Source organism: Cajanus cajan, chromosome 3 (genome assembly GCF_000230855.2).
Source record: "Cajanus cajan strain Asha chromosome 3, NIPB_CcT2T_4, whole genome shotgun sequence".
Classification (NCBI taxonomy): domain Eukaryota; kingdom Viridiplantae; phylum Streptophyta; class Magnoliopsida; order Fabales; family Fabaceae; genus Cajanus; species Cajanus cajan.
The window spans coordinates 42,617,216-42,631,717 of record NC_138519.1 but is presented as its reverse complement, the minus strand read 5'-3'; positions in this window follow the sequence as shown (position 1 = coordinate 42,631,717).

Genomic DNA, 14,502 nt, shown 5'->3' with positions numbered 1-14,502 from the left:
CCTTCAGAATAGTTGGGCCTAGAAAGGCTCGATTCCCCAGAGATATCTCAAGCTTACACTCACGGGCCAAATCCCCCAGCGAGAGCTATCAAAGCAAAATCGACGCAACCCCCAATGGAAGTGCGATCATCCAAACAGTATATACTAGTCAAAGGACTTAACACTTCCTCAGTGGAAGATAGCTCTCCGACTCAAAGCGCTGAGTGAGGCTAAGCCTGCAGAGGCTTCCTAAATAATACTCTGGGATACATAAGATCCCTCATTCCCCAATCGCCTACTCAGAGGCATCCCTGCAAAAGGAGGAAAATCAAAAAATAGATCAATAAATATTCCCCAAGCGGAATCCGGCACTCAGCCGAACACTGGACTTCAAATCCCCAGTCGCCTACTCAAGAGGCACTCCTTCAAAAAGGAAAACCCAAAAAAGAAATCAATAACAATTCCCCAAGTGGAATTTGGCTTTTCAGCCAATCATCAAACATCAAGATAATTCGCCTACTCAGAGGCACTTCCTTCAAAAAGCAAATATCATAAAAAGATCAATAAGTATTCCCCAAGTGGAATCCGGCTCTTAGCCAAACATCGAACGTCAAGCCGATACGCCTAACAGAAGAGGCTAATCACAACCAATGACAAAATCCCCTAGCGGATAACAGCCTACACAGAGGCTACAAAATCAGAAAATCAAAAAGAGTCACCCGAATAAGGATAACCGGGATACTCCACCAACGTCGAAAGGACGTCAGCCAATCATAAGGCACCGCTCACATCAGAAAGAGCATCTTTGTGTCTATACCCCAAGGAGTCAGAAATTCCTCAAGGGTACCAACAATGCAATGCAAGTTGGGACACAAGAACCTATGAGTAACTGCACATCCCCTAGACGGATCCCTGCGTTATCCAGCCCCTAGTGGCACAAAATCAAAAAACAACCGTCGAAGCAGCATCGTGGACTGTGGAGACAAAATCATCACAAATCCCTGGAAAGGAGATATTCACGCTACCCCGTCGTCACAAACACGGAGGTATGCAGCTTCCGGCTCGGGCAATGAGCGAAGCTATCTCTGGAAAAGGGGCACTCACTGCTCGCCGTTATCACAAAGGTACTTAGCTTCCGGCTCGAACAAAGAGTGAAGTTAAGCCTGGAGAGACGGTACTCACAGCTTCCAGCTTGGGCAACAAGCAAAGCAAGGCCTGGAGAGGCAAAACTCATACCGCTCACCGTCGTCACAAGGGTACTTAGCTTCCGGCTCGGACAAAGAGTGAAGTTAAGCCTGGAGAGACGGTACTCACAGCTTCCAGCTTGGGCAACAAGCAAAGCAAGGCCTGGAGAGGCAAAACTCATACCGCTCACCGTCGTCACAAGGGTACTTAGCTTCCGGCTCGAACAAAGAGTGAAGTTAAGCCTGGAGAGACGGTACTCACAGCTTCCAGCTTGGGCAACAAGCAAAGCAAGGCCTGGAGAGGCAAAACTCATACCGCTCACCGTCGTCACAAGGGTACTTAGCTTCCGGCTCGGACAAAGAGTGAAGTTAAGCCTGGAGAGACGGTACTCACAGCTTCCAGCTTGGGCAACAAGCAAAGCAAGGCCTGGAGAGGCAAAACTCACACTGCTCACTGTCGTCCCAAAGGTGCTTGGTTTCCGGCTCGAACAAAGAGCGAGACTAGGCCTGGAGAGGCAAAACTCACACTGCTCACCGTCGTCGCAAAGGTGCTTGGTTTCCGGCTCAAACAAAGAGTGAAGCTAAGCCTGGAGAGGCGGTACTCAACCATCAGCGTCATCAGAGGTGCGTTGATGTCCAACTTCCGGCTCGAGCGTCGAGTGAAGTTGACCTTGGAGAAGGTAAACTCAGCTACCGAGGATGTCAAAAGCGCCGAGGTATGCACCCACCTGGAGAGGCTACTCAACATTTTTTTCCACCGGAAGACGCTACAAGTCAGAAGGTCGGCACAATACCCGGACAATTGGGTCAACTCCTTTACTTGTCAGCCGATACACCAAAAGGCCGTCCGACTAAGTAAAGGGGGGGCAGCTGTAGACCCCTAAAATTGTCCGGGTCGGAAATAAAGCTAGAAGACTCTCGAAGACTGAAGGATAATCAGCCAGAAGGACTCCTGGAAGACCCTAGGAGGGTTCTCTGTAGGTCTAGAGGTCTTAGAATAGCTAAAAATAAAGAAGTGGAGGGAAAAAGCCCAATACGGCCGTACTGAACTTAATACGGCCGTATTGAAGGTTCAATACGGCCGTACTGAAGTCAGTACGACCGTATTGACACTTCAATACGACCGCTGCGAACTCAATACGGGCGTATTGAAATTTCTGACTTTCAATACGACCGTATTGAACTCCAATACGACCGTATTGAAGCTCAAAAATTTCAATACGGCCGTATTGGCCCTGTAGGCCGTATTGCGCCTATTCCCTATAAATATGACGTCATTTGGACGTCCTACCACACTTTTTCACTCAGTTTTGACTCCCTCCTTGAGTATTCTGGGGTTTTTGAGCAGTGTTCTGCCCTAGAAATCTCTCTGGGAGTCGATCCGACGAAGTTCTGGAATTCCGAGCACTTAGCTTGGAGATTCGAACCTAGTCGAAGGGAAATCCTCCGGATTTCCATAGTCAAAAGTTTTTAGGAAGGAGCGAGCGAGCTTGTAGAGCGAGGGAACGCCAAAAAGCTTCCCAGTTTTACTCAATATATAAAAAGCACGCTTCAAGAGGTTTCTTCTTAAATCCTTCCTTTTACTGCTTTCTGTGTGCATACTTAAACTGTCATCATGTAGATAGTTAATTTATAATCGCTTATAATAAATAGGGGTAATTTAGTAATTTTATACTGTTATTTTAGAATATAATCTGTCATAGGGAACCCGAAAGGGGCGCTGTGGGGTGCTAACACCTTCCCCACGCGTAACCGACTCCCTTACCCAACTCTGGTTGTAATGGCCAAAGTTGATTTATAAAATCAATTGCCTTATCCTTTTTTCCAATGTTTTGAGTAAAATATTGGTGGCGACTCCACGAACCCTCCTTTTACGAAAACCACTAATCCATGGAGGGTCCCGCTTGGGATTAATATGGATTAGTGAGACTTTTAATAAAATTGCTCGTTTGACGAGGTCTCAGTTTGAGAATAAGTCATTCTAGCAATCCACATTCTTAAACAAATAAACGAGTCCAACCATCCTTCGCGAATGCCGAAAGCCCGTCTCGGGCCGGTGGCGACAGGTAGCACCTTCATGCGTCTAACGAATCATGTACTTAGGGATTGTATAGGAAAATTTGTAGTTATATATTTTGATGACATTTTAATTTTTAGCAAATCCTTAGATGAGCATCTTGGGCATCTAAGGGAAGTGTTAATAATTCTAAGGGTCAACCACCTCTATTCAAACTTAGAGAAATGCACCTTTTGTAAAGAAAATGTGAACCTTTTGGGCTTTATAGTTGGCGAAGAGGGAGTGCAAGTTGACCCCGAGAAAATAAAAGCCATCCAAGATTAGCAAGCTTCTATAGAATATTTGTCAAAGACTTCTCCACACTTGTATCCCCTCTTAATGAGCTCGTTAAGAAGGATGTTCCTTTCATTTGGGGTGAAGCCCAAGAAAAAGCTTTTAGCGATATTAAGGGAAATCTCATCAATGCGCCCATTCTAGCCCTCCTAAACTTTGCTCAAACCTTTGAGCTAGAATGTGATGCATCCGGTTTTGGCATAGGTGCCGTGTTACTTCAAGGAGGCCACCCCATTACTTACTTTAGTGAAAAGCTTCATGGGGCCACCTTGAATTATCCCACCTATGACAAGGAGCTTTATGCCCTTGTAGACACCCAATTTCGTCCGGGGGCACACAAACAAGTAAATGAACCCCCGTTATGAAGGGAAAGAGCTCCCGAAGCAGGCAAACAACAAGACAGGATATCAGAAGTCCTAAAGGCCAAATAAGGTAGTTTCAGTAGCCCGGAACGGGCCATTCCAAACCCCGGAACGGGCCGTTCCAATATCAGAACGGGCCGTTCCAATTTGTCTAAAACACCTAAAGATCTCTCTTCTGGAACGGGCCGTTCCAATTCCAGAACGGACCGTTCCAAGCAAGTCAAATTCGGAACGGGCCGTTCTGGAAAGGGGAACCTTGTGTTAATTCCCACTCTGGAATGGGCCGTTCTATTTTCAAAATGGGCCGTTCCAGGATGTGTAATTTGCGCATAATTACTGAACCAGAACGGGCTATTCCAAATTTGGAACAAGCCGTTCTGGCCCACTTCTGATTCCTATAAATTGAAGCCTCGAGCACAGTTCTCAGGGCGGCCAGAGAAATTTCGAATAAGACTCCTTTGAGCACGAAAATTCTCTATCTCTCTCCCTTCCATTATATTTCTTGAGATTTGTGTCGCATCTCTATCTTCTTTCTCCCTCCTATTGTATTTCTTGAGATCTGTGAGGCATACTATAGTGTGAAAGGTCACCACAAAGCACCTTCCCTATATTTGAAGATTCAATAAAGCTTGTTCAAGAGGTATTTCTGTCAATCTTCTTCTCTTCCTTTTATTCCTCATCTTTATCACTTTTTTTTGTTATAATAAACGTCATAATGTAAATATTTTAGGGTTAATCGCTTAATTTATATTTTAAGCATGTAAATAGTTATTAATAAAGGGGATCTAATATTTAATTTATTAATTCTTATCACGTTAACTTCATCATAGGGTACCGATTGAGGGCGCTGTAGGGGTGCTTAATACCTTCCTTACACGTAACCGACCCCCGAACCCAATTCTGGTTATAAAGGCCATTATTGGATTTTTTTTTAAAAAATCTTTTCTTTTTCCAATGTTTTGAGTAAAACATTGGTGGCGACTCCATGAACCTATTTTTTTTAAAACCATTAATTAAGGATTAGTCTGGTGTCCGGGCATTCCTTAATTGATGAGATTTTCAAAAGGATGTCTAGACCATAGGACGCAAGATCGAAAATTTTCGGGTTACGACAGATGGCGACTCCACTGAGGAAGTTTTAAGAGGGTCAGGCCCAAATAAATGATGAAATTAATAAAATAAGAATAAATAATTTAATATTTTTCCCCTTTACCTTGTTTGTTTTCTTTATTTAGCTTTGGTATCTATTTGTTTATTTAAATTCCGCACATGTTTGGAATAAAAATTGTACACAAACCTTTGCACACAATAGTTCCCCTTACACCCGGGGGCATGAGGGTATTAAACATAGGGAGTGGTTGACGTACGACCGGCCCAAGTTTGGCCTTAGAGCCTGTGAGCCTTGTCGGAAATCACACTCAAGGTGATAACCGGTTACTCTAGCCCGAAATACTGCGACAGACCTTAGAGTTTGCCAGGTGACGGCGACAGAGATACTGGGTCCCTATAATGGGGGCACCTTGGGGACCTTAAGACCAAAGTGAGTATAATTAGAACTGTCCTATACAATGCACTTTTCTTAACAGGGACCATATGTAGACCCCTAAAATTGTCCGGGTCGGAAATAAAGCTTGAAGACTCTCGAAGACTGAAGGATAATCAGCCAGAAGGACTCCTCGAAGGCCCTAGGAGGGTTCTCTGTAGGTCCAGAGGTCTTAGAATAGCTCAAAATAAAGAAGTGGAGGGAAAAAGCCCAATACGGCCGTACTGAACTCAATACGGCCGTATTGAAGCTTCAATACGGCCATACTGAAGTCAGTACGACCGTATTGACACTTCAATACGACCGCGGCGAACTCAATACGGGCGTATTGAAATTTCTGAACTTCAATACGACCGTATTGAACTTCAATACGACCGTATTGAAGTTCAAAAATTCCAATACGGCCGTATTGCCCCTGTAGGCCGTATTGCGCCTATTCCCTATAAATATGACGTCAATTGGACGTCATTCCACACTTTTCAACATAGTTTGAACCCTCTCCTTGAGTATTCTGGGGTTTTTGAGCAGTGTTCTGCCCTAGAAATCACTCGGAGAGTTGATCCGACGAAGTTCTTGAGCCCCGAGCCATTTTGCTTGAGGATCGAACCTAGTCGAGGGGAAATCTTTTTGATTCCCTTAGTTAAAATTTTGTTCTAGGAGAGCGAGGAGCGGGCTTGTAGAGCGTGGGAACGCCAAAACGCTTCCCAGTTCACTTTTTATAAAAAAGCACGCTTCAAGAGGTTTCCCTTCAATCCTTCCTTTTACTGCTTTCTGTGTGCATATTTAAACTATCATCATGTAGATAGTCAATTCATGATTGTTTAGAATAAATAGGGGTAATTTAGTAATTTTATACTGTTCTTTTAAAAATAATCTGTCATAGGGAACCCGAAAGGGGCGCTGTGGGGTGCTAACACCTTCCCCACGCGTAACCGACTCCCTTACCTAACTCTGGTTGTAGTGGCCAAAGTTGATTTTTAAATCAATTGCCTTATCCCTTTTTCCAATGTTTTGAGTAAAACATTGGTGGCGACTCCACGAACCCTCCTTTTATGAAAACCACTAATCCATGGAGGGTCCCGCTTGGGATTAATATGGATTAGTGAGCCTCTTAATAAAATTGCTCGTTTGACGAGGTCTCAGTTTGAGAATAAGTCCTTCTAGCAATCCACATTTTTTTAAAACAAATAAACGAGTCCAACCATCCTTCGCGAACGCCGAAAGCCCGTTCGGGCCGGTGGCGACAGATGGCGACTTCACTGGGGAAGCCTTGAGAGTCAGTCCCATTTAGTGACAGATTATTTTTAACAAATAATAGTTAAAATTACTTCATTACCCCTTGCTTGTATGATAACATGTTTATCTATTTGGCTTTAAATAACTGTTGTTTGTTTAAAATTCCGCAAATTGTTTGGAATAAATTGCACACAAACCTTTGCACACAACAGTTCCCTCTATACCCGGGGGCATGAGTGGTAATCCATAGGGAGTGGATGTTAGTACGGCCGGTTGATGGGTTTATAGGAGCCTATGAGACCGATGTCGAAAAGCATCACTCAAGGTGATAACCATGAACTTGAGTCCGACGGTGCGTTGGAGCTTTCCATCGACCTACGACGAGAGGAATTGGGTCCCTATAATGGGGGCACCTTGGGGGCCTTTGACCAAGTGAGAACAGTTAGATCCTCCTTGAATATGCACTTTTCTGCAGGAGACCCCTACCTCGTAATTCGCTCGTGACTGTTCGTGGATGAGTGAATTGTTTGTGCATTCGTTATGTGACATTGTTTGTGCATTAATAAATAACCTCGTGATAAGGTCTAAAAATAATCCCCATGCATAAAAAACCATGACATGAGAGGAAAGACCACGTGTGAAAATATAATAAAAGTGAGGAGCATGTACATCATTACCAATAAGACATCATGCATCCTCATGAAAACATACATTTTAGGATCACCAATACCTCTTGACATGAGTGAAAGAGACCCATGACTATAGAGATTCTCCGTTGGGGAGAAATCATAGATAAAGAAGGGTGGTAAACTTCCGTCTTAAAAAGGCAGCGCCTTAAAGATGGAGGTTTATCAAGCTCATGTTAAAGAGTGTATTCATTCCATAAAATAAACTAACTAAACATTCATTTTAGAAAGTGGCTGGTCATCTCTCTATCCTTACGCGCGCACGGAAAATCAAGAAAATGGAAGCATTGGAGGAGCAAAACAAGAAGCTCACAACCGAGCTTTCACAGCTTAAAGAGCAGATGGCGAAAATGATGGAACTCATGCGTCATCACAACATCCATGATTCTCATCATAGTGATCATGGGTCCCATCATAAGGGAGAGGAGGAAGAGCATGAAAAAGATCCTCCAAACGCCGTACCCCTTGGGGCAGGAATTATAATAAAAGAGCCCGAGGTCTCAAAGGAACAATTCCATGCCCTCGAGGATCGGCTAAGGGCTATGGAGGGGCATGACTTTGACATTAAGGATGCCGCCGACATGTGTTTGGTGAGGGACATTCAATTCCCTCCTAAATTTAAAGTGCCAGATTTCCCAAAGTATGTGGGATCGACTTGCCCTAAAAGTCATCTCACCATGTACTGTCGTAAGATGGCTGCATATGCCACAAATGAAAAGCTCTTGATCCACTGCTTTCAAGAGAGCTTAGCTGAAACTGCACTCAACTGGTATATGCAGCTAGATGGAAATCTAGTACACACATGGAGACAGTTGGCCGACGCCTTCCTCAAGCGCTACAAATACAACATCGACCTAACACCCGATAGGTCTGATCTTCAAGCCTTGAGTAAAAAGAACGATGAATCCTTCAAGGCGTACGCCCAACGTTGGAGGGAGTTGGCGGCACAGATAGAGCCCCCGCTGTCGGATAAGGAGACGGTGTCCTTATTCATCAACTCGTTGACTGGTCCCTATTACGATAAAATGATAGGGAACACAACGACACTCTTCTCGGACATCATCACCATAGGAGAAAGGGTGGAACAAGGACTTAAAAGTGGGAAGCTGGTTAAGCCTTCCCAATCATATGAAGCTAAGAAGGCCTTTGGGAAGAAGAAAGAAGGAGGAGTCAACGCTGTAACCATTGCTCCGTCTTCTTCCGCTTCGAAGTCAGGCAAATCGCAAAACAACTCTGTGAAGAAGTTTGATAGACTTCCGACCACTTACAGCGATCTCCTGCCGAAGCTAGTGGAGGCGCGCCTTATAGCTTACATTCCACCAAAGAAGGTGAATCCACCCTACCCCGATTGGTACAATCCACAAGACAAATGCCTATACCATTCGGGGGCACAGGGGCACTCAACGGAGAACTGCCGAGCTCTCAAATACAAGGTCCAAGACCTTATCGACGCTGGGTGGGTCACTTTCGATTCGACGGCGCTCGACGTGAGCAAGAATCCTCTACCGCAGCAGGAGTAGAGAGAAGGGCAAGCCATGATAGGGCCCCTCCACATTTTTTTCTTTTAGGGACTCATGATCAGTACCCGAGATCATGAGGACCTTTTCATGTAAATAAAGGGTTTTGTACAGTTTTACACTCATATATCAATAAAAAGGCATTTTTCACACAATTATTCTCTCATTTTGTTCTATTCTCTCTCTCTCATTAATATTAATAAATTCTAAACCTAAACAGAACCAATAAATAATTATGTCTGTGATTGCTCGCTCTGACCGGGATCCGAAAGCCGAGGGTGAATGGGTTGAGTTGGACAGTGATGAGGAGACCATCTCTCCGGACCTGCAAAGACTGCTAGATCAAGAAGCTCGTCTACTCCAACCGAATCAAGAAGAATTGGAGACCGTGAATTTGGGGCAGGGTCAAGAATTGAAAGAGGTCAATATTGGGACCCGTATCAGTGATGGAATAAAAACGCAATTAATTCAATTATTGAGGGAATACAAGGACGTATTTGCATGGTCGTACCATGATATGCCCGGGTTGGACTCCAACATTGTCGAACACAAGTTGCCCTTAAAAGAGGGGTTTCGACCTATTAAGCAAAAGCTTCGACGAATCAAGCCCGAATGGTCGTTAAAGATTAAGGAGGAGGTAGAAAAACAATTGGACGCGGGATTCTTGGTTGTATCCCAGTATCCCGAATGGCTGGCTAACATTGTGCCAGTCGTCAAAAAGAATGGAAAGGTTAGAGTGTGTGTTGATTATAGGGATTTGAATCGTGCCAGCCCAAAGGACGATTTTCCCTTGCCACATATTGATACACTCGTGGATCACACCGCCACAAACACACTCTATTCCTTTATGGATGGATACTCGGGGTATAATCAAATCAAGATGAATATAGAAGACCGCGAGAAAACTTCTTTCATTACACCCTGGGGAACTTTCTGCTACAGGGTGATGCCTTTTGGACTTAAAAATGCGGGTGCCACCTACCAACGAGCGATGGTGACTCTATTCCACGATATGATCCACAAAGAAATTGAAGTATACGTGGATGACATGATCGCAAAGTCAAAAGACGAAATGGACCACATCCAATATTTGAGAAAATTATTCAATCGGCTTCGTAAGTATCAGCTTAAGCTAAACCCGGCTAAGTGTACTTTCGGAGTTCGGTCGGGTAAGCTTCTCGGGTTCATCGTCAGTGAAAAAGGCATAGAGGTGGACCCCGATAAAGTAAAGGCAATAATAGAAATGCCTCCCCCTAAAACTGAGAAAGAAATTAGAGGATTCCTCGGCAGGGTAAACTACGTCGCAAGGTTCATCGCACAGTTGACTGACACGTGCAAACCAATATTCAAGCTGTTGCGCAAGAATCATTCCGAAACTTGGGATGAGAATTGTCAACGAGCTTTTGACAAGGTCAAACAGTGCTTGGCCAATCCACCAGTATTGGTGCCACCTGTCGAGGGAAGGCCATTAATCCTCTATCTGACAGTGCTTGATGAGTCCATGGGAGCCGTGCTAGGGCAACAGGACGAAACTGGAAAGAAAGAACAAGCCATCTACTACCTGAGCAAAAAGTTCCTTGATTATGAAACTCGCTACATGCCATTAGAAAAGACTTGCTGTGCGTTAGCGTGGGCAACACAAAGGCTCAGGCAGTACATGATAAGGCATACTACTTGGTTGGTTTCCAAAATGGACCCAATTAAGTACGTGTTCGACAAACCAATAATCACTGGGAAGATTGCCCGATGGCAAGTGCAATTATCAGAATTTGACATCATACATGTCACACAAAAGGCCATCAAAGGCAGTACCCTAGCTGATTACCTAGCACATGGGCCGACCAATGATTACCAATCCCTTCAGGATGATTTCCCCGACGAGCACATAATGAGTATACAACATGAAGAACTAAAAGACGATGCGTGGACCATGTATTTTGATGGAGCCTCCAACATGCTTGGACAAGGGATTGGGACAGTATTAATTTCCCCGCAAGGAAAGCATATCCCCTTAACGGCAAGACTCAACTTTGACTGTACAAATAACATGGCCGAATACGAGGCTTGCGCGTTAGGAATCCAAGCAGCAATCAACAATGGTATCCTAAAGCTCAAAGTATTTGGAGATTCAGCTTTAGTCATTCACCAACTGCGAGGTGACTGGGAAGTCCGAAATCCTAAACTGATACCATATGTTGAGCATATCAAAGATTTGACACGATTTTTCCAAAGTGTCATCTTTGAATACATTCCAAGGGAGGAGAATCAGTTTGCTGACGCCCTTGCTACACTATCATCGATGTTCGCCTTGGATAAGGAGCATGAAATGCCCATCATCAATATCCGGCGGCACGATAAGCAAGCGTTCTGCCTACTGATAGATGAAGCTGTTGACGATCATCCATGGTTCCATGACATCAAACAATATCTGTCAAAAGGGGAATATCCTGATATGGCTAGTGATAATGATAAAAAGCATATCCGAAGAAGGGCCATGGGATTTCTGTTGATTGGAGAAACCCTCTACAAAAAGAATTATGACTCGGTCTTGTTGAGATGTATAGACCAAGTCGAAGCTCAAAATGTAATCAAAGAAATACATGAGGGGGTTTTCGGTACCCATATTCCCGGGCCTGCAATGGCTAAGAAAATCCTCAGAGCAGGATATTATTGGTCGACCATTGAAAGGGATTGTTACCAATACGTCCGGAAATGCCACAAGTGTCAAGCATATGCCGACAATATTCATGTCCCACCAACGCCACTCAATGTTCTGGTTTCACCATGGCCATTTGCAATGTGGGGCATGGATGTTATTGGACCCATCGAGCCAAAGGCATCCAATGGACATAGGTTCATCCTTGTGGCCATTGACTATTTCACCAAATGGGTAGAAGCGGCATCGTATGCTCATGTGACCCGAAAGGTGGTAACATCCTTCATCAGAAAGAATATCATATGCAGATACGGTATTCCCGATAAAATCATCACTGATAATGGATCCAATTTGAACAATAAGATGGTGGAAGAGCTGTGCAAAGAGTTCAAAATCCAGCACCATAACTCTTCCCCATATCGACCAAAGATGAATGGGGCAGTCGAGGCAGCCAATAAGAATATCAAGAAGATAGTACAAAAGATGGTTGTCTCATTCAAAGACTGGCATGAGATGCTACCCTTCGCTCTCCATGGTTATAGGACTTCAGTACGTACATCCACAGGAGCTACTCCATTCTCCCTTGTCTATGGAATGGAGGCAGTTCTGCCGATTGAAGTCGAGATACCGTCTCTGAGAGTAATCATGGAAGCAAAACTTTCCGAGGCAGAATGGGTTCAAAGTCGATACAACCAATTGAACCTTATCGAAGAAAAACGACTGAACGCCATATGCCATGGTCAAGCCTACCAAAGGAAGATCAAAAAGGCTTTCGACAAAAAAGTCCATCCTCGAACCTACCATGAGGGAGAGCTGGTGATGAAGAAATTGCTACCAGCTCAAAAGGACAAGATCGGAAAGTGGGCCCCAAATTACGAAGGACCATATGTGGTGAAGCGAGCTTTCTCCGGAGGAGCATTGATTCTCACAGACATGGACGGAGAAGAACTTCGATACCCAGTCAACGCTGACGTGGTAAAGAAATATTATGCTTGAAAACGTTGCTTGCATCAGCCCGCTGGGATGAAAACCCAAAAAGGGCATCCTAGGCAAAAGTTAGGGCAAGACAAATGTAGACCCCTAAAATTGTCCGGGTCGGAAATAAAGCTTGAAGACTCTCGAAGACTGAAGGAAGATCAGCCAGAAGGACTCCTGGAAGGCCCTAGGAGGGTTCTCTGTAGGTCTAGAGGTCTTAGAATAGCTCAAAATAAGGAAGTGGAGGGAATGAAGCCCAATACGGCCGTACTGAACTTAATACGGCCGTATTGAAGCTTCAATACGGCCGCAGTGAACTCAATACGGCGTATTGAAGTTTCTGAAACTTCAATACGGCCGTACTGAAATCAATACGGCCGTATTGAAGCTTCAATACAGCCGTATTGAATTTAATACGGCCGTATTGAAATTTCTGAATTTCAATACGGCCGTATTGAACTCAATACGGCCGTATTGAAGTTCAAAAATTTCAATACGGCCGTATTGCTTCTGTAGGCCGTATTGCGCCTATTCCCTATAAATATGACGTCGATTGGACGTCATTCCACACTTTTTCACTGAGTTTTGACTCCCTCCTTGAGTATTCTGGGGTTTTTGAGCAGTGTTCTGCCCTAGAAATCTCTCTGGGAGTCGATCCGACGAAGTTCTTGAGCCCCGAGCCATTTTGCTTGAGGATCGAACCTAGTCAAGGGGAAATCTTTTGATTCCCTTAGTTAAAATTTTGTTCTAGGAGAGCGAGGAGTGGGCTTGTAGAGCGAGGGAACGCCAAAACGCTTCCCAGTTCTTTGCAATATATAAAAGCACGCTTCAAGAGGTTTCCTTTCAATCCTTCCTTTTACTGCTTTCTGTGTGCATATTTAAAATGTCATCATGTAGATAGTCAATTTATAATTGTTTAGAATAAATAGGGGTAATTTAGTAATTTTATACTGTTCTTTTAAAAATAATCTGTCATAGGGAACCCGAAAGGGGCGCCGTGGGGTGCTAACACCTTCCCCACGCGTAACCGACTCCCTTACCCAACTCTGGTTGTAATGGCCAAAGTTGATTTTTAATCAATTGCCTTATCCCTTTTTCCAATGTTTTGAGTAAAACATTGGTGGCGACTCCACGAACCCTCCTTTTACGAAAACCACTAATCCATGGAGGGTCCCGCTTGGGATTAATATGGATTGGTGAGCCTTTTAATAAAATTGCTCGTTTGACGAGGTCTCAGTTTGAGAATAAGTCATTCTAGCAATCCACATTTTCAAACAAATAAAACGAGTCCAACCATCCTTCGCGAATGCTGAAAGCCCGTTTCGGGCCGGTGGCGACAGATGGCGACTCCACTGGGGAAGCCTCGAGAGTCAGTCCCATTTAGTGACAGTTTATTTTTAACAAATAATAGTTAAAAATTACTTTATTACCCCTTGCTTGTATGATAACATGCTTTATATATTTGGCTTTAAATAACTGTTGTTTGTTTAAATTTCCGCAATTGTTTGAAATAAAAATTGCACACAAACCTTTGCACACAACAGTTCCCTCTATACCCGGGGGCATGAGTGGTAATCCATAGGGAGTGGATGTTAGTACGGCCGGTTGAATGGGTCTATAGGAGCCTACGAGACCGTTGTCGGAAAACATCACTCAAGGTGATAACCATGAACTTGAGTCCGACGGTGCGTTGGAGCTTTCCATCGACCTACGATGAGAGGAATTGGGTCCCTATAATGGGGGCACCTTGGGGGCCTTTGACCAAGTGAGAACAGTTAGATCCTCCTTGAATATGCACTTTTCTGCAGGAGACCCCTACCTCGTGATTCGCTCGTGACTGTTCGTGGATGAGTGAATTGTTTGTGTAAATGCTTATGTGCAATTGTTTGTGCATTAATAAATAACCTCGTGATAAGGTCTAAGAATAATCCCCATGCATGAAAATACCATGACATGAGAGGAAAAATCATGTGTGAAAATATAATAAAAGTAAGGAGCATAGGCATCATTATCA